The sequence below is a fragment of the Pleurodeles waltl genome, chromosome 6 (genome assembly GCF_031143425.1).
Source record: "Pleurodeles waltl isolate 20211129_DDA chromosome 6, aPleWal1.hap1.20221129, whole genome shotgun sequence".
In the NCBI taxonomy this organism is placed as follows: domain Eukaryota; kingdom Metazoa; phylum Chordata; class Amphibia; order Caudata; family Salamandridae; genus Pleurodeles; species Pleurodeles waltl.
Window position 1 is genome coordinate 578,617,241 of NC_090445.1, and position 18,864 is coordinate 578,636,104.

Here is an 18,864-nt window from a genome sequence, read left to right on the forward strand (position 1 = left end):
CCCTCCAGGTATGCATTTGTCTGTTGCAACTGCCTCTCTACACCCTGGATGGCATTTAAAATGGTAGACTGCCCAACAGTGAGGGACCTGAGGAGGTCAATGGCCTCCTCACTGAGGGCAGCAGGGCTGACTGGGGCAGGGGCTGAGGTGCCTGGGGCGAAGGAGATGCCCACCCTTCTGGGTGAGTGGCCACGGGGCACACGCTGAGGGGCTGCTGGGAGGGCGGTGTTGGTAGGGCGGGTGGCGGCTGTACCTGTAGATGCAGGGGGCACAGAGGGGCCTGCCACCGCAAGGGAACTCCCATCATAGGAGGAGTCAGGGTCGATGGTCTTAGCTCCTGTCCCCGCCTTGGAGCTCCCCTCGCCCTCTGTCCCACTGGTGGCTTCTGACTCCGTTGTGTCACCCTCCAGGGCCATGGAAGGGTGACACAACCCTCCAGAGGTTGCTCCAGAGGCACTGCTCCTCTGCCTGATGATGCTAATGCACACAAGAACAGGGAAAACACAAAAAGGGGGGAAAGACAGAAGAAAGACATGTCGAGTGCATCCAATATCGCTACCGTTGGCAGACACTACAGACACAGAAGCCCCCTGCACTACGCCGTGCACTTAGAGTTCCCTAATTAATCACAGGGACATGCGTTACAAGGCCTATGCCCGATTGCTGCACACATGGAAGTCACAGGAGCCTGACTGGGTATAGTTGGCTCTGAACACAGGTGGGGTGGGGTGCCACAGGGCCTGTCTTAAGAAGGGACCTAGCCTACTAAACTCGCCCTGGCCTAGGGGAAGCCACAGCCCACCTCCCCCACCCACAATGCGCGCTGAATCAGCAGAATGAGAGTGTACTCACCCCCTTGTGGCTGCTGTGATGCCCTCAAGCGCCCATCCAACTCCAGATAGGCCACCGCCGGGATCTGGAACATCAGGGGGGTCATGGTGCGACGGGCACCCCTCCCACATTGGGAGGCCATCCCCAGCTGGGCCTCCGCCGTCTTCTTGCTCCAGCGGTGAATGTCCTCACATCTTTTATGGCAGTGGGTGCTCCGTCTGTGGTGGACGCCCAGGGTCCGGACTCCCTTGGCGATGGCACGCCAAATATCCTTCTTCTGGTGGGTGCTGACCTACAGGAATAGTACAGGGGAAAAGGAGAAGATATAACCGTCCGCACCATCACAGTCATTGGCCCGCATCCCTACCCTTGCCATGACGCACATGCACTCACCGTCGTATCATGCACGCCTCATTCTCCCCCCACCCCCCTATCTTTCATCAACACCTCTCCAAACAGGCATTGCCCATACAGCATGCTCACAGTGTACTCGCCTGTTTGTCTGAAGGACCATAGAGTAGCGTGTACTGGGGGAGGACCCCATCCACTAGTTTCTCCAACTCATCTGTGCTGAAGGCAGGGGCCCTTTCCCCAGACACACGAGCCATTGTCTCTTCCAGACTGAGGTCACAGCAGCACTTGCAGTGTAGGTCCTCTCCTGTCGAAGATCAGGTATCAAGTGATTGAACAGAGAGAAAATGGCGGTGACATCTGCGGCGGTGCGTACCGTCACCGCCGGCGTACATCGTCATTGGCTCCTGGGACCCATAGGGTCCAATGTTAACCAACTTGCGTCAGTTACAAGCCCTGAGATTAGGTCGCTGCTCGCTGTACACATAATGAGGACGACGTAAGGGGCTATATGGCTTCTGTAAATTAAGAAGGAGGAAGGAGATATTTGTACACAGAACACATATAAAACAAATCACGGCAATATTACAGTTTGGATTCGCAGACAATTGACTCTATGATACAATTTCATATACTAAAACGAAGCTAAGTACATCAGCTGAGAGAAGCCTTGATGAAGTCCAAGGGGAGATATGTACCCTGACGAAACACTCGTTGGCTTGGTTGTGTCTGCCTAAACGAAAAGATTAAAGAAGAAGAAGACCTTCTTAATGGATCAATGGACTTTGTGGTTTTGATTTGATATATATTTACCTTAACTGATGAGGGCTTCAATATTTTATTGAAAACTGCGCACTGGATATGGGGCCGCTACGCCCTAGCCGGCGACAAAAAGCCACAGTACTCCCCCAGGATGCCACTACTGGCCAACCCGAAACTCGCTAATATAGCCACCAAGGTGGGCCTGGGAGGGTGGTACGACAAGGGTATACGCATAGTCAGCGACTTATATAATGAAGGACACCTCCTAACTTTCAAAGCACTATCTGACAAACATAATCTGGGGCAAGGTAGTTTCTTAGCATTCGGAGCAGTGCGGCAGATATTGCGCTCCTGCTGGAATTGTGGAAACTCAGAACCAAACGTCTCTCCTACGCTTCATGACTTGCTAGGAAGTATAGCAGCCCCACTAAGCGTATCAAGAATATACACGATCCTAACCACACACCTAGAACATAGACAAGAACAAGCAAAAAACAGATGGGATAGCGTGCTGTCAGAACCCCTAACACAGCCTGCATGGAGTCAGGCTATGAAAATGATAAAAGAGGTGTCTCGCAACCCGCGTTTCCGTTATACCCAGTTCAGTTACCTGCACCAAACATACCTATCACCCCACCGCATCACGCGCATGTTCCCCCAATCGACGCAGATGTGCCCTAGATGCGCTACCTCCGAGGCCACTTTCTATCACATGACCTGGGACTGCCCCCCAATCCGTACTGTGTGGAACGACATAATAACACTACTGGCAGAATGGACGGCCATCACACTGGCCCCTACACCTGAATTATGCTTACTGGGAATAGGCCTATGGCCTAACAAACGGAAACAAACATCCAGATGCATAGCTCTAGCGCTGGTGATGTACAGACGCCTCATAGCCATGCACTGGAAAGCCCCGGTCGCCCCAGGGATTGTTCAATGGCGCGCTGGGCCAGGGCTGAGTCGCAGACGCTGCAGCTTCTATTGGTCAAAGGGATTCCAGTCAAGGGCTTAAATACTTGGAACTCCTTTGTAATAGCCTTAGAAAGTAAAGACGACGAGAGACCGCCATGAATATTTATTTAAACGACAACTCCCGTGCGAAAGAGACAACAAATACATCAAAATAACCGAACACCACTATAAACACTACAAAGACCCACTCCAACGCACACAAGATTACACTGTAACATGCGGATGCCCAACCACGCTACTCGCAAATAAGCATACAACTAAGAACAAACCCCCCCCCCCCCAAAAAATGAGGGGACACGCAACGATACCACTAGTAATGCACTGGCTGAGCGATAGCGCACGTGCTGGGTTTACTTACCCGCCAGAGAGTCCCGTGACCTGTCCCGTTCCTGCCTGACTAAGGATTCCCTCCCCCTGCCCCCTGGCCGCCTGTGGACTGGCTCCCCCATAGGGTTCTCTACCGGCCCCGGGGCAACATGGCGGGCGGTGCGCTTAACACCCGAGGGAGCGGCCGGGGTGTAGGGGGGTATCTATGGCCTACCGCCCCTGTGCTTCCCCCTCTCCTGTCCTCTGCCTTCCCATGCGCGCTTGCTGGGTCCCCCGACCCCTTCACTGGGCTCAACTTTCACTCCGGCCCTGTCCCTTCGACCTGGTGCGCGCCCGGGCTGGGGCTCCCAGAGAGGCATCTGCCCGGGAAGGGTAAATGTGGCTGTCAAGGGTTGAGTAGAGTGTATCACCCTTCACACCGTATTATAATCACCTGTATCTTATTTTTTAATGTTTATTTGTTGTGTGACATAATAATAAAAATATATTTTAAAAAAAAACTGATGAGGGCTTGAGTGCTTCCATTTAATACTATATTTAGGGATAGCTTTTAGGGCTTCCCAATTGGAGGTTGTTTTCGGGGAACAACCTTGGATAGCACCATCCACAGGATACTTTTAATGAAACGATTAGTGAGCGCCTTACTCTTTTAAAATCCCCTACCGTAATAGTTTAATATTGCCAATGTTAACCAATGCAGGCTTGCGCCGCGGTCTTCGACCGCCTACCGCGACGGTGTACAACGCCAGCGCAGTTACCTCATATCACCTTGTCCCACATTACAGGTCAGGCAGCCGCCTTTTCAGGGGGCCTCATGGCATTAATTTTGACTGCGTCACACATATCTAGGCCTTGCTTAAACACTAATACAGCCATATGTTGATTTTCAAACATTTTCCGATAAAGTTGTGTTTACCTACCTCCGTGTTGGTTGACTCTCTGCTCGCAGTTCTCCTCCATAGAGCACGTCCGCTGGGGCAGGTGAGGAGATGGCAGCATCCTCCGGTGTACAGACCGCTGGTGGATCTGTGGACAATGGAGGAGCGACATGTAATTATCACCTACAGACTTGATCGTACCACAATCCTGGAACTGTGTGCCCAGTTGGAGCCAGACCTAATGTCAGCTATCCGCCATCCCACATGAATCCCCCCCTCTAGTGCAGGTGCTGTCAGTGCTCCATTTCCTAGCAAATGGGTCTTTTCAAACAACAGTGGCCATAGCATCAGGGATGTCCCAGCCTATGTTCTCCAATGTGTTGTCCAGAGTGTTTTCTGCCATGCTGAAACATGCGCAGCTACATCGTTTTTCCTCAGGTGGAGGATTTGCCTACAGTGAAAGGTGACTTCTATGCCCTGGGACATATCCCCAACATCATTGATGCCATTGATGGGACACATGTGGCCTTGGTCCCCCCACGCAGGAGTGAACAGGTGTAAAGAAACCGGAAGAGTTACCATTCTATGAATGTGCAGATGGTGTGTTTGGCTGACCAGTACATCTGCCATGTAAATGCCACATTTCCTGGCTCAGTGCATGACGCTTACATTCTGCGGAATAGCAGCATCCCTTATGTGATGGGGCAACTCCAGAGGCACCATGTGTGGCTATTAGGTGAGGACATGGACCCAATACAGTGTGACTAGGTGTCTGGGTATGGGGATGTCCCTAAGAGTTCGTGTGTGTCTAACAGTTGTCCCTCGCCATTTGCAGGTGACTCTAGTTACCCCAACCTGTCATGGCTACTGAACCCAGTGAGGAATCCCAACACAAGGGCAGAGGAACGCTACAATGAGGCCCATGGGCGGACTAGGAGGATTATAGAGAGGACCTTCGGCCCCCTGAAGGCCAGGTTCCGGTGCCTCCATATGACAGGTGGTTCCCTATTCTACTCACCAAAGAAGGTGTGCCAGATCATCGTGGCCTGCTGTATGCTTCACAACTTGGCTTTGCGACGACAGGTGCCTTTTCTATAGGAGGATGGTTCAGATGGAGGTGTTGTGACAGCTGTGGAGCCTCTGGACAGTGAAGATGAGGAAGCAGAAGAAGAGGACATAGACAACAGGAACACAGTGATCCAACAATACTTTCAGTGAGACACAGGTAAGATAACAACACTGCCTGCTACATCTGATTTAATTCTTCTACCTCTTGGAGTGATGGGGGTGAGGGCGAGGGTGGGGGTATGTGATAGCATGCAGGTGGGTGGGGGATGAAGTAGTTAAAGGTTTGACTTACTAGAGTCCATTCCTCCAGCTACTCCTGCAAGGCCCTCAGGATGGAGTATAGCCAAGACCTGCTCCTCCCGTGTTGTGAGTTCTGGGGGAGGAGGTGGGGGTCCGCCGCCAGTCCTCTGAACCGCAATCTGGTGTCTTGAGACCACGGAACGCACCTTCCCCTGTAGGTCGTTCCACCTCTTCCTGATGTCATCCCTAGTTCTTGGGTGCTGTCCCACTGCGTTGACCCTGTCCACGATTCTGCACCATAGCTCCATCTTCCTAGATATGGTGGTGTGCTGCACCTGTGATCCGAATAGCTGTAGCTCTACCCGGATGATTTGCACCACCATGACCCTGAGCTCCTCCTCAGAAAACCTGGGGTGTCTTTGCGGTGCCATGGGGTGGTGTGGGTGATGTGTGGGGTGGTGTTTGTTGTGATGTGTGGTGTGATATTTAGAGGTGTGTTGTGTGAGGTGCGTGGATGTTGTGTGAGTGATTGTGTTGAGTGCCTGTGGATGATATTGTTCTTTCTGGTGGTGTCTCTCTCTGGCCTTCTGTCGCAATTGTTGTCGTAGTGGTTTGTGGGTGATGTGGGTGTGTGTTTTATAGTGTATTGGGTGTGTGGGAGTGGTGTGTATATGTGTATCAGGTGTGTGTATTTTGAATTGTCCAATGTGGTAGTGTTTTGTAAATGTGTGTGTATTTTGAGTGCGGCGGTGTGTACCATCGATGGAATACTGCGGTTGTAAGACCGCAGCGTGGATTCGTGGGTCGTGATAGTGTGGCCGTATTCCTGTTGGTGTGACGGTGGAGGTTTTTTTATCGCCAATTTATCACTGACCTTTGGTGTGGCGGACTTGTGTGGGTGTCTAGATTTTGGCTGATTCTGAGCTGTGGGTCATAATGGCTGTGGCGGAATTCCGCGGCGGTGTGTTGGCGGTCTTCTGTACGGCGGTAAGCGGCTTTTACCGCCAATGTTGTAATGACTCCCTTAATTTGGCAATACGTTTTTGAAATTTCCTTAAGCAAGGTTTACAGTTGATATAATAATTGAATACTCAAAATGTGTTAAAAGGCATCCTTTCCTGTAACATCATCTTTTAGCTCCTGTGCAATGTGCACAATTAATTCTCTTTGTCTAGCTTTGGGGTGGGCGAGGTGAATTTTTATAGACGCCCCAGGGGACCTCCTGACACTAAAGCTGTTCAGTATCCATCTACAGGGTGTAATAAATGCTAATGCAGTTTCGACCTGCCTGGCAGTCCTCTGTTATTTATACTGATATAGCGATACAATCAATTTGAACTGTTCATGACTTTGGATAAGAATTAAGAATATTTGTTTAAAGACCATGTTACGTGTGCTTTTTTATTAAAATATTCAAAGACTTTGGGGTGAAAGGGATTTAATATCTGTGGCATACTGCGCAATCTTTCATCAATTTACAAGTGACATGTAAACTGCACTTCCCTCATTTTACAATTAATGTGCCAGCACAAGATGCTCACCTTCAAATGGCAGCAGTCTACAACTTGTGTATTAATAGTCTATTTCCAATCGAAATTACATTGCACAAAATTGGTTTTAGTCAAAACAATAGGATAATTTCTGTTCAGATAAACAAGAGCCAGTAATCAATGAGATCTAAGATGCTTGTTCCTGTTTGGAAATTATTTATTTAATTTCCTTTTAGACACATAGGCCCTCATTATGACATTGACATTAAATCCCAGTTACCGCCACGCTGACTGCCGACAACATAACGCGGCGGCGGCGCATATCCGTTCACCATATTATGACACACATACATCAATCCGTCACTATTCAGCCAAATACACAAATCTGTCACATCAAAGGTCAGTGATAAACTGGCTGTACAAAACCCACACCGTTATGCCAACAGAACTACGCCCAACACATTATGACCCACGAATCACCACAGCAGACATTCAACTGCGGTAAACCAATGGTGGTACATACCGCTGCGCTCAAAATACACACACACAAACAAAACACCACCACATTGGACAATTCAAACAACACACACCGACACCCATACACACACCACACCAACACCACTAAAAAACACACACCTACAGTACCCACAACTCTTTACGACTACAAACCATTGGCACAAGACTGACACCACCACCACCACAGACAAAACCAGAGCCACACACTACCTACACCTATACATCACCCACGCACCCCACATCACACACCCCAACACATCACCCTACACACCCTCACCTACACAACTCACACAACACCTGTGGCACCACTAAGACACCCCAGGTTCTCAGAGGAGGAGCTAAGGGTCATGGTGGAGGAAATCATAAGGGTAGAGCCACAGCTATTTGGAGTACAGGTGCAGCAGATGTCGATAGCTAGGAAGGTGGAGCTATGGCAGAGAATCATGGACAGGGTCATCGCTGTGGTACAGCACCCAAGAACTAGGGATGACATCAGGAAGAGGTGGAACGACCTACGGGGGAAGGTACGTTCCATAGCAGCAAGATACCAACTCGCTATCCAGAGGATTGGCTGTGGAACCCCACCTCCTCCCCCACAACTAACAACATGGGAGTTGCAAGTCTTGGCAATCATGCATCCTGAGTGCCTGGCCGGAGTAGGAGGAGGACTGGACTGTGGTAACTCTCTACTACTATCACCCCCCTACCTGCATGCAATCACATACCCCTACCCTCACCTTCACTCCCATCACTCCACCACGTCCCACACACCCAACCAGCACATTTCACTCATCCCAATGCCAAGCTCTGCATGCCATACCAATGCATGGACACCACTCACAGACCTGCATGGACACCTATCACTAAAGCATGCACACTAGAGAGAATCCGCTATCCCACCTCATACCAACATACACAAGTGAAAACTGCCAGGGCAAATACAACCAAAGAGGGCAAGCCAGGGATGCACAATATGTCAGACACAGACACAATAAATCAGCATTTACATCCCCACAGGTACCACAGCCAATGTCACCGGAGAGGAGGTGCCAGCAATATCCAGTCCCCCCACAGAAAATGCCCACAGTGATGACAGCAACTCTGGACTTCATGATCTGGATGACCAACTTGGCCCATCATGGACCTCTGGACAGCCGGATGACCAGGCCCAGTCACATACCAATACAGAAGGTAAGGGTATATAGGGGGTCCAATTGAATTACTTCCTGTGTCAAATGCATATTCATGCAATGGATGTGGGAACTCAAAGTGAAGGAAATGGGCCCTTATCCCTCAAACTTGGCATTAACTATCAGATACGTGGTAGGTTCCCACTTGTAACAATGACATTAAAGCAACCAATTGCCAATTGCTCTTGAGATTTCTTGAAATATTCGAAAACTTTCTCCAAGAGCTATTCAAATGAATGTTTATTCAGAAGAAAAAGATCAATTCCATAATGTACTTGATTAATTAGATCATAGAACAGAGTGAACATTCAACCAGCCGACACGTGTTTTGCCCAACGGGGTGCATTCACCTGGGCTTTCTCAAGGCTGTTGAGAATAAAAGAATTTACAAATTTAAATGAGTCTGGGAAACTGAGAGATCAGAAGTTAAGAGTCAGAGAGCACCAAAATGTGAGAATCCCAGATTCGTCCAGGAAGTATAGATCTACATGCTGATCATGTCAATCCATGAACAGGAATAGAAAACGAGTAACATTAGAAGTCAATGCTATGGGGTGCCAAGATAAAGAGCAGTCCCTAATTGAAGGTTAAAAAAGTGATAAGGCTGTTATTCAAATTAAGGTGCCTAGAATAAACTTGAGAGATTAGGACCACAGGTTGTGAGACAGGTAGAAAGAAGAAATAGTATATTAAATAATTGAAAATGTGACTAGGTCGTGGTGCCAGCACCGCAGAATAGATAAAATTAACAATTTCCTGTTTGCATTAACGTCAACTGTAGAAATTTCATCTTTGCATCATTATATTTCAACTCTAAAATTGTTGTTTGCTTAGAAGTGTTAGCCTTTGATGTTGATCTGACAAATGATACATGTTCATTATGCTTTCGTTTTCAGAATATTTGTTATGCTATTGGTTGTTCAGGAAATCCCTAAGAGGTTCAATATGTTTCTTTATAGTATTCTGTTCCTTTGTGTCAGTTGTCTTAGTGTTTAACCTCCTATACTTTCCCAATTCAGGGTGACGGACCGTTTGGTATATTCAACAATTGCGAATGCTGTCCAGGGGCTGGCAGCCCAGATGCAACAGACTAATGCATTCCTGAAGGGCATTCACACTGCCTTGGTGGCCCAACAGAGATCAATCCAGGCTCTGGCCTCCTCTCTGATGGCAGCCATTGTCCCTGTTTCCACCCTCCCCCCTCCAACTTTCTCTTCCCAATCCCAATCTCCTCAACCCCAACATATCCCAAGCACACAGGCAGACAAGCATGCACACAAGACAACACACAAGAGTGGTTCAGGCAAACAGAAGCACCACACTTCATCCCACAGGCACTCACACAAACACCATCCAGATGCAGACATACTAACATCCACAATTCCCACTGTGCCCCCCTCCTCCTCCACCTCCCTCCCAGTTCCGTCTACACTCACACCTGCATGCACCACACCATCATCCACTACCAGCATCACCACCACATAGCAGAACACATACCTCACTGGCAGACACATGCGTACCCTGTGTCCCACTGTGTCTGTGCCCCCCCTCTCAAGGTACACAAATGCTAGCACTCAGACACCCAAAAGCCATCCACCTCACAACAGCATCCAGCCCATGCACCTGCACCCAAAATCAGCAGACAGACACCTCCTACAACCACTCCCTCTTCATCCCCTCCCAAACCTTCTCCCTCTTCCTGCCCCAGTGTCCCTAAAAACTTTTCCTACCCTCCCCCCCCACTTAACCCTCCACCCTGCACATCTGGCCAGGGTGGGAAGAACCCAGCCAAGCACCTCAACCACCCATTCCATGGGTCCAATCGTCACCATACCCACTCGTGGTGGGAAAGGAGCCAGGGCACCTGTCCTGAGGGTGAAGGTGCCTGCACCAGGCAGCCTCAAGGGAAAGGAGCCTGCCCCAGCTGCTGCCAGGAAGAGCAAGGAGCCTACCTCAGCTGCTGCCAGGAAGACTAAGGAGCCTGTCCCAGCTGCTGCCAGTAACAGCAAGGAGCCTACCACATCTGCTGCCAAGAAGATTAAGGAGCCTGTCCCAGCAGCTGCCAGGAAGAGCAAGGAGGCTGAACCAGCAGGCAGGAAGAGCAAGGGACCTGGGGCTGGAACTGTGACAGAGCTTCCCCCCACCAGCAGCAGCACCACCACCACCATGGAGCAGCTGTCCGAGGCTTCAGGGGATGGGCAGGAGCTTCCCCCCACCAGCAGCAGCACCACCAATACCAGGGAGCAGCAGTCCGAGACTGCAGGGGATGGGCAGGAACTTACCCCCAGCAGCGGCTGCAGGAGCACCACTACCACCACTGAGCAGCCGTCACCGCCGGCAGACGGTATGTAGTCCTGCCTCCATGGGCTGCTGTGCGGCCTGGGCCCTGCAAATCCAGTGGGTATGACATACACCTGAGAGACCCCCCCCCCCCCCTTGTCCCCTGTCCCCGTCCCCCTGAGGTTCCTGTCTATTTACCAGCTGATGCCCCTGCAGTGTTCTCTCCATGTTGATGCAGGTGACAAGTGGGGCCTTGGACTTTGGCGTGTGGCCATGTGGCTCACGCAAACTGAGGACTGGGCAGTGTCTCTTGAACTGTACAATTGTAAATATCTGTTACATTGGCTACATTTTTATATATACTGTGTTGATCTTATTACACTCACTTTAGTAAATTCGGTTTGTTGGGGTATTATTCAGCCGATTTAGGGGGAATAACTTGTTTTCTTGTGTGTCTGGTTGCGTCTATGGTGTGTATGTGTATGGGGTGTGTGTTGTGCGTGTGTGTGTCACTGTCGTTTTCCTCCCCCCCTCCCTTGTGTGCTAGACAGCTGTACTCACTGTTGTCGTCTTCGTTGGTGTTCGTGGTGGAGCAGCATGTAGAAGACCAAGGGGAAGACATGCAGCTTGGGCTCTGTGGCGGCGTGGTTCTTCTCTGTATCTCCAATGGTGTGTCCTTTCACTTCTGTGCAGTGTTTCTGCCAAGGTTTTGATGTCATTGGTACCGCCTCGGAACAGGTGGCGGTTTAGCATGTCATAATATGGTGGGCGGAACACTGACTTCCACGTGGCTGTAGGCGGCTACCGCAGTGGTGCCTTTTGTTTCCGCCCTGGCAGTCGGTGTGGTAAAGTGGCTGTCTATTGGCGATCTATCCGCCATGGTCATAATTTGGTGGTAATTACCGCCAGCCTGTTGGCGGTATTACCGCCACTTTTACACCAATCGCAAGGTTTTATGAGGGCCATAATCTTTATTACAAAGTCTATGTTGCAAGGTAAAAGAAAATGGCCAGTGTGTTCCATTTCCACATCTGCAACTTCTTCAGGACCAGTTAACTGTTTTTAAAGATATATTAAGCAGCTCTGTCAAAGTCTCAATTGCCTACCTAGCATTAAAAGTTGTTAAAGCAACATTTTTGCTTTGTTTCTAAGTTCCAGGACATGCGAGTACCAGAGTAAGTGTCTAAGGCCGTTGTGACAGCTTCTCACTTGCTCTGTTTTACATATCCGCAAACATGTTGCAATGTTTGTGGATCTGTTAAATAAATTCACTGTGAGCATTATAGTAAATAACTGGATTGCAGCAGTGCCCCCCAGCTTGATGTATTTTATGAAATGCTCCTTGGAGATGTTCTCTTTAGAGATATGAATCTAGTAAAATGCTTCTTTTTGGAGTTTGGCCTGCTAGTACCATGGTAATTGAAAAGGCACAGAACATTGTCAGATACGAGTTAAGACTTGAGCAAGGATGGTTTCATTTGTTTTTTTGCCTGGTTCATATTTTTTATACCATGGGATGTTCGGTCTGATCAAGAGCAGTAGTAATCCCAACTCAGTGTCAATTATCTAGTTAATTTTTAGAGCCTCAAATTAGCATCCAGAGTATTTGCACTATGTCTAGCAGTGCCAGCTGATCACTTTTTATGGACCTTTCCAAGATAATTTATAAATAGGTGATAGATGTGCTGAGCTAACTATTATGCTATTTCTTCTTATCTGAGCATTTCTTATAAATGAAAAGTATTGGACAGTCCCAGTATCTAAGTTTTGCATGCTAAAAAGAGGATTGTGATTTTGTGTCACAAGGACTTTTTTGTTTAGGTCAGTTAAGTCCCTTCTAGGCCAAATGGCTTCCGGTATATGTCTTGTCTGAGTATGTATATATTGATATTTGTCTGTTTATTTGTCTGTCTATCTATCTATCTGAAAATCAGCAATATAGTTTCCTCAAAAGGATAGTTTATTTGCAGTCGGGGACTCTTAGGCCCCATAGGTTTTCAAGATTTTAGCTGTAATATGGTCTTTCTTATTAATCCAATTTTTCTTTTCAGTCACTCCACTAAAATTATTTGTAGAGTGAGCTAACCAGTGGTGGCCACCGCAAATCTCAAGTGGAGGTGGTGAGTAAAGGGGGGAAGGGGTTAGGGGTTAGGGAAATAATTAAAAAACAACTTACCTGCCTTGCCGCCGATGCTGCTGGCCACCTCGTTCCTCTTCTCTCCTGCTCCTGATGGTGTTCCAGCAGTCCCTGGGACACCAGCACAGGCTCCCCCATGCAATCCTGGTCCTGCTCTCATGCAATAGTTAGCATGAGAGCAGCAGTAGGATTATTCTGAGCGGCTTGGTCTGCCGCTCAGACAGTGCATGGGAGTCTGTGCTGTTTCTCCAACCTGACTGCAATACAGCTGTGTTGGGGAAATCTAAGTGCTCAATATCTGTTTGGCCGGCCTAGGATGGCTGGCGGGCCAAACTGACATGCACACTTTTAAGTGCACTCCAGTGACTCTACTCCACTCCTTCTCTCCTCTCCCATGGCCCGGACCAGCCCCTTCCTGCACACTCTGACTTATCCAGCATCTGAAAAACAAAACAATAATAAAATATTGTTTTATTTTTTAGTTGTTGGCTCTGAGCCAGTGGGCGACGCTCCTCCGCCATGGCGGAGGAGCTGCCACTGTAGCCAATACATCATTCCACCTTTCACTGCAAAGTAAAAGTCATAGTAGAGGCAACCCTGTGGTGGTGTGGCCTTTAGCCATTCAAAGAATCTATTATGCATGTAATGTCCAGGAACTCTCAAACTGATTTATATTTTGTCTGCTAGCAGTGCAGCATATGAAGGTAAATACAGGCTGAAATAAACAGACAAGGGATCCTCTGCTTCAAAGCACCAGCCCTTTGGAGACAGACTGTTTGAGATTTTGACATCATCTGAAAGGCATTGGTCTGAGATGCATAGAGCAAAATTGTTACCTTGTATGTGGTTGTGTGGATGGAGGAGTGGTAAAAATGTGAGCACGAGCGGATGGATGGATTGACGGATGAGGGAATGCATGGACTGATATGGGAATGGATGTGTTGGGGTTTACCACAATTTCGTCCTACAACTCACTCCAGATTGTATGGAAATCTCCTGCACGAGCAGAATGTGAGGAAGTGATACCAATTGCTCTGCTCCCTCTGGAAAGGTTTACCCTTGTCACCGGAGGGGAGATGAAGTAGGCGGTGGGAATGATGGGTCCTCTTATGGATCCCGATAGACAGACAGTGTCATTCATTGAGTGTCCCCAGGCTCAGTACATAAGGAAACGCTGTTAGTCATTAAATGGTTTTTGATTGTTGACTTATTTTCATATACTGACTGTAATAAAGGCGACAAACGATAATAAGTACAACTATTTCTAAAGCAATTGATAATGTATCTAAGCAAACAGAATAAATAGAGAAAACTGACCATTCCTTTTAAAGGGTTATTTGAACAACTTGCTATTACATTTAGGACCAGATGTATGACACGATTTTGCGGTCACAGTGAAATTCCCCTTTTGTGACCACAAAATATCCTTGTACAATGTGCCATCCCTATATTGCTAGTTGGTATCCTGTTACCAACTCGCAAAATAGGGATTACGACTCACAGTTAACAAGAGGCATTCAAAGGCCGTCTCTTCCTAATTGCAACTCGCAGGCCCATATACAATTGATTGTGACTGTGAATGTGGTCACAAAACAATTACAGTTAACACCAATTTCAAATTGGTGTTCACCCATTCGCAAATTGGAAAGGGTCCTCAAGGGACCCCTGACCCTTTGTGAATGGTAGCAAAAATTGTTTTTCAGATCAGACAGTGGTCCCAGGGACCACTGCCTTCTCCGAAAAAATGAAAAGAAGATTTTTTATTTTTGTTTTTGAAATGCATCCTGTTTTCCTTTAAGGAATTCGGGCTGCATTTTAAAATTAAACTGCTTTATTGAAAAAGCGGTCACAGACATGATGGTCTGCTAACCCCAGCAGGCCACCATCCCTGTTAGTATGGCCATTCCCAAATGGGTCACAAATTGCGACCTGCCTCATGAATATTAATGAGGCTGGTCCTTTGCGACCCATTTCTCAGACACTGTTGAACATTACAGATTGCAACTCGCAATTTGAGACTAAAAAAAAATGAAAATTGCAAGTCGCAATCTGTAATGGTCGTATATCCGTCCCCTAGTTATTTAAAAAACTACTTATTTGCAAAGTATGTTTTTGCTGAAGGACTTCCTGCATAGAGTGGCATAGCAAGAGTGTAATGGGACCTAGTGTGGAGGAGCAAATTTGGTCTCTCTCCCTTCAATTGGTAGTACAAAAACAGCCATGAATTTTGAGGCAGTGGGTCCCTATCGTCCCTGGGCCCTGGTGCCACTGCTCAGGCTGCTCTACTGATAATGAGCCCCCTGCCTGCATGCCTACATTGAAAGCCAGGCTGACTGGTATCGGCTATCCCGAGCGTTCACTCTTGATCTCTGAATCGAGCCCTTAGGAGGATTATATTGACAATAGTTCGGCACCCTTCAAAGGACAAAGGCTGCTGCTCAAGAGTTTGAGGCTACTGCTGAAGGGAGATAGAGGTTCCCCTGTGTACACCAAATAAAGCATTAATAACAGACCTTGTCAAGCTGAACATATAAACCACTGAGTACTACTGTCACACTACTGGACGCCCCTGTGCACGTACATATCCATGATGGGTGGAATGATAAATGGGTAATTGAGTGCTAGATAGGTGCGAACATGAATGGATGAATGGATGAGTGCATAAGTATATGAATAAATGAATGTATGGGAGTGCATGTATTGATACTTTAATTGATAAAAAGGTGTAGGAATGAATGAATGAGCAAGTTGGGTGGATAAAAGGATGGATAAATCGGGTCCGTTTGAAATGTTTAGAGGGAAATTACTTGTGATCAGAAGAGTTAAGATGCAAGGGGACTCTGTTCCTCAACTTGTAAAATGTTGTTTCAACGCACCATCCACAGCTTTTGAAGTAAATTGATCCCCACAGTAGGTCACAGATGGATGGATGTGAATCTAAAGCCAGCATTGTTTACAAAGTCAGTATCCTCATGCTACGTCGGTGAGAGTGAGCAGAGTCATACCAAATCAAATCAAATCATTAACATTTATAAAGCGCGCTACTCACCCGTGCGGGTCTCAAGGCGCTAGGGGAAAGAGGGGGTTACCGCTGCTCGAAAAGCCAGGTTTTTAGGAGTCTCCGGAAAGCGGAGTGGTCCTGGGTGGTCCTGAGGCTGGTGGGGAGGGAGTTCCAGGTATTGGCTGCCAGGAAGGAGAAAGATCTCCCACCCGCCGTGGAGCGGCAGATGCGAGGGACGGAAGCGAGTGTGAGGCCAGAGGAACGGAGGAGGCGGGTGGGGACGTAGAAGCTGAGGTGTCGGTTGAGGTATTCCGGTCCCTTGTCGTGGAGGGCTTTGTGTGCGTGGGTGAGAAGTCAAAGGTGATCCTTTTGTTGACTGGGAGCCAATGCAGGTGTCTCAGGTGTGCGGAGATGTGGCTGTTGCGGGGTACGTCGAGGATGAGGCGGGCCGAGGCGTTTTGAATGCGTTGCAGGCGATTTTGGAGTTTCCATGGATGTATACATCATGGATGTCCATCATACCATGGATGTATACATCATACCAACAGTTAATATCGTATAGTCTGAGAGAGCAAATGCAGGGGATTGCATAATTATGCCAGGGATTCACACGTGTTAGTAGTTACAGTTATTATCCCGTTTCCATTGTTATGCCAAAAGTCAGGGGTCCATCATTCCATGGATGTCCATGAAGTCAAACATTACCACTGTGTAAGCCATTTTATCTTTAATGGAATCCATTTAGGGCCAGATGTAGCAACGTATTTGCGACTCGCAAACGGCGAAAATCGCCGTTTGCGAGTCGCAAATGCGTCTATGGTATGTAGAAATACATTTTGCAAGTCGGAACCGACTTGCAAAATGCATTTCCGAGTCGCAAATGGGAAGGGGTGTTCTCTTCCTATTTGCGAGTCGCATTACGCGGTCGTAAATGGACTCGCTGTTACCATCCACTTGAAATGGATGGTAACCCACTCGCAAACGGGAAGGGGTCCCCATGGGACCCTTTCCCCTTTGTGACTGGACCCAAAAATATTTTTTTCAGAGCAGGCAGTGGTCCAAGGGACCACTACCTGCCCTGAAAAAATCAGAAACAAAAGGTTTCGTTTTTTTTTCCTAAGTGCAGCTCGTTTTCCTTTAAGGAAAACGGGCTACACTTTGAAAAAAAAAAACTGCTTTATTTAAAAGCAGTCACGGACATGGAGGTCTGCTGTTCCCAGCAGGCCTCCATCCCCGTGAGTGCCCTGAGTCGCTATGAGGTCGCAAATTGCGACCCACCTCATTAATATTAATGAGGTGGGTCTTTGCAACCCCAAAGCGACTCGCAGAAGGTGTCTGAGACACCTTTCTGCATCCCAAATTGCGACTTGCAATTTGCGAGTCGCAGGGACTCATGGGACCCCTTCCCCTTTGTGACTGGACCCAAAAATATTTTTTTCAGAGCAGGCAGTGGTCCAAGGGACCACTACCTGCCCTGAAAAAATCAGAAACAAAAGGTTTCGTTTTTTTTTTCTAAGTGCAGCTCGTTTTCCTTTAAGGAAAACGGGCTGCACTTTGAAAAAAAAAAACTGCTTTATTTAAAAGCAGTCACGGACATGGAGGTCTGCTGTTCCCAGCAGGCCTCCATCCCCGTGAGTGCCCTGAGTCGCTATGGGGTCGCAAATTGCGACCCACCTCATTAATATTAATGAGGTGGGTCTTTGCGACCCCATAGCGACTCGCAGAAGGTGTCTGAGACACCTTTCTGCATCCCAAATTGCGACTTGCAATTTGCGAGTCGCAGGGACTCGCAAATTGCAAGTCGCAATTTGGGAGTTTCCTACATCTGGCCCTTAGTCCCTTGCTCTGCTCTGTCCTGTGATAGCCAAAGATAAGGCCTGCAAGATGTGCCCAAGGTCGTACTAATGTACTCTGCTGAGCAGCTTGTAACGCAAGGCTTACACAAAGGGCATGTTATGTAGTATGGATTGCCTCACCCTCCCAGAGATATATCTATGACCATAGATAGCCAAAGACCTAAGGACCTGCATCTGATTGGGTAGGAATTGTGCAAAATCATAAAATATATGCATTTACTAGGCCCCCACCATGCAAAGCTATTTCTGCGTCACCCTTCAATCATGAGTAGTCACTTTGTTGTGATTGTCTAGATAGCTGTCAGCGCTTTTCCTCATGAATTCATCCATAAACCTTTTCCTATGAAACTTGACAGTTGTCTCTGTTTGTTATATTGAGGTTCCACACCACCATTAAGCCAGGTCATCATTGTGCTATGGATGGGAGCCAGTTATGAAGGAAACACACATGGTATTCCAAGAATTGGCATCATGCCAAGAACTACCGACGTAATGGGAGCATGCCAGGGATGGCAATCCACCTGATCAGATTCTTCATACAGCAGAGCTCAGATGGCAGTCACAGAAGGGCTGCAGGGGCTTGTGATGTGGCTATGGGCCAGATGGGAGTCTGTGCTGTATCGAACCATTAATGCTGCTAGGGGTTGGAACAAATTTCAGTCAGATGAAAGTCCTCTTGACAAAGTCTGTTCGTCATACTTAGAGGACAGAAGGCGCCAGTTACTAGAGTAATAACAGACTATACATTTCAGTCTTAAAATACCCTGGACAGTTTGTCAGCCCAAGGGCACAACGGGAAAAACAATAAAACACTCCTCCATAAGTGGTCTTATCACAGTTGCGATCGAAAACGGGCGAAGGGTTATAGGGACATTTACCTAGCTTGCTCAAGAGAGTTAAATTCGTTTCTATCCAAATAATTAAAGGAACATGGCAAGGTAACATCAGCTATGGCAGGC

The 18,864-nt window shown here is 47.9% G+C and overlaps 1 protein-coding gene across 4 annotated transcripts in view; it reads left to right on the forward strand.

Moving 5' to 3' along the window:
• The window catches only part of FKBP5 (FKBP prolyl isomerase 5), an 805,772-nt gene that overhangs the window by 465,201 nt on the left and 321,707 nt on the right, over nt 1–18,864 (forward strand). The window lies entirely within an intron of this gene.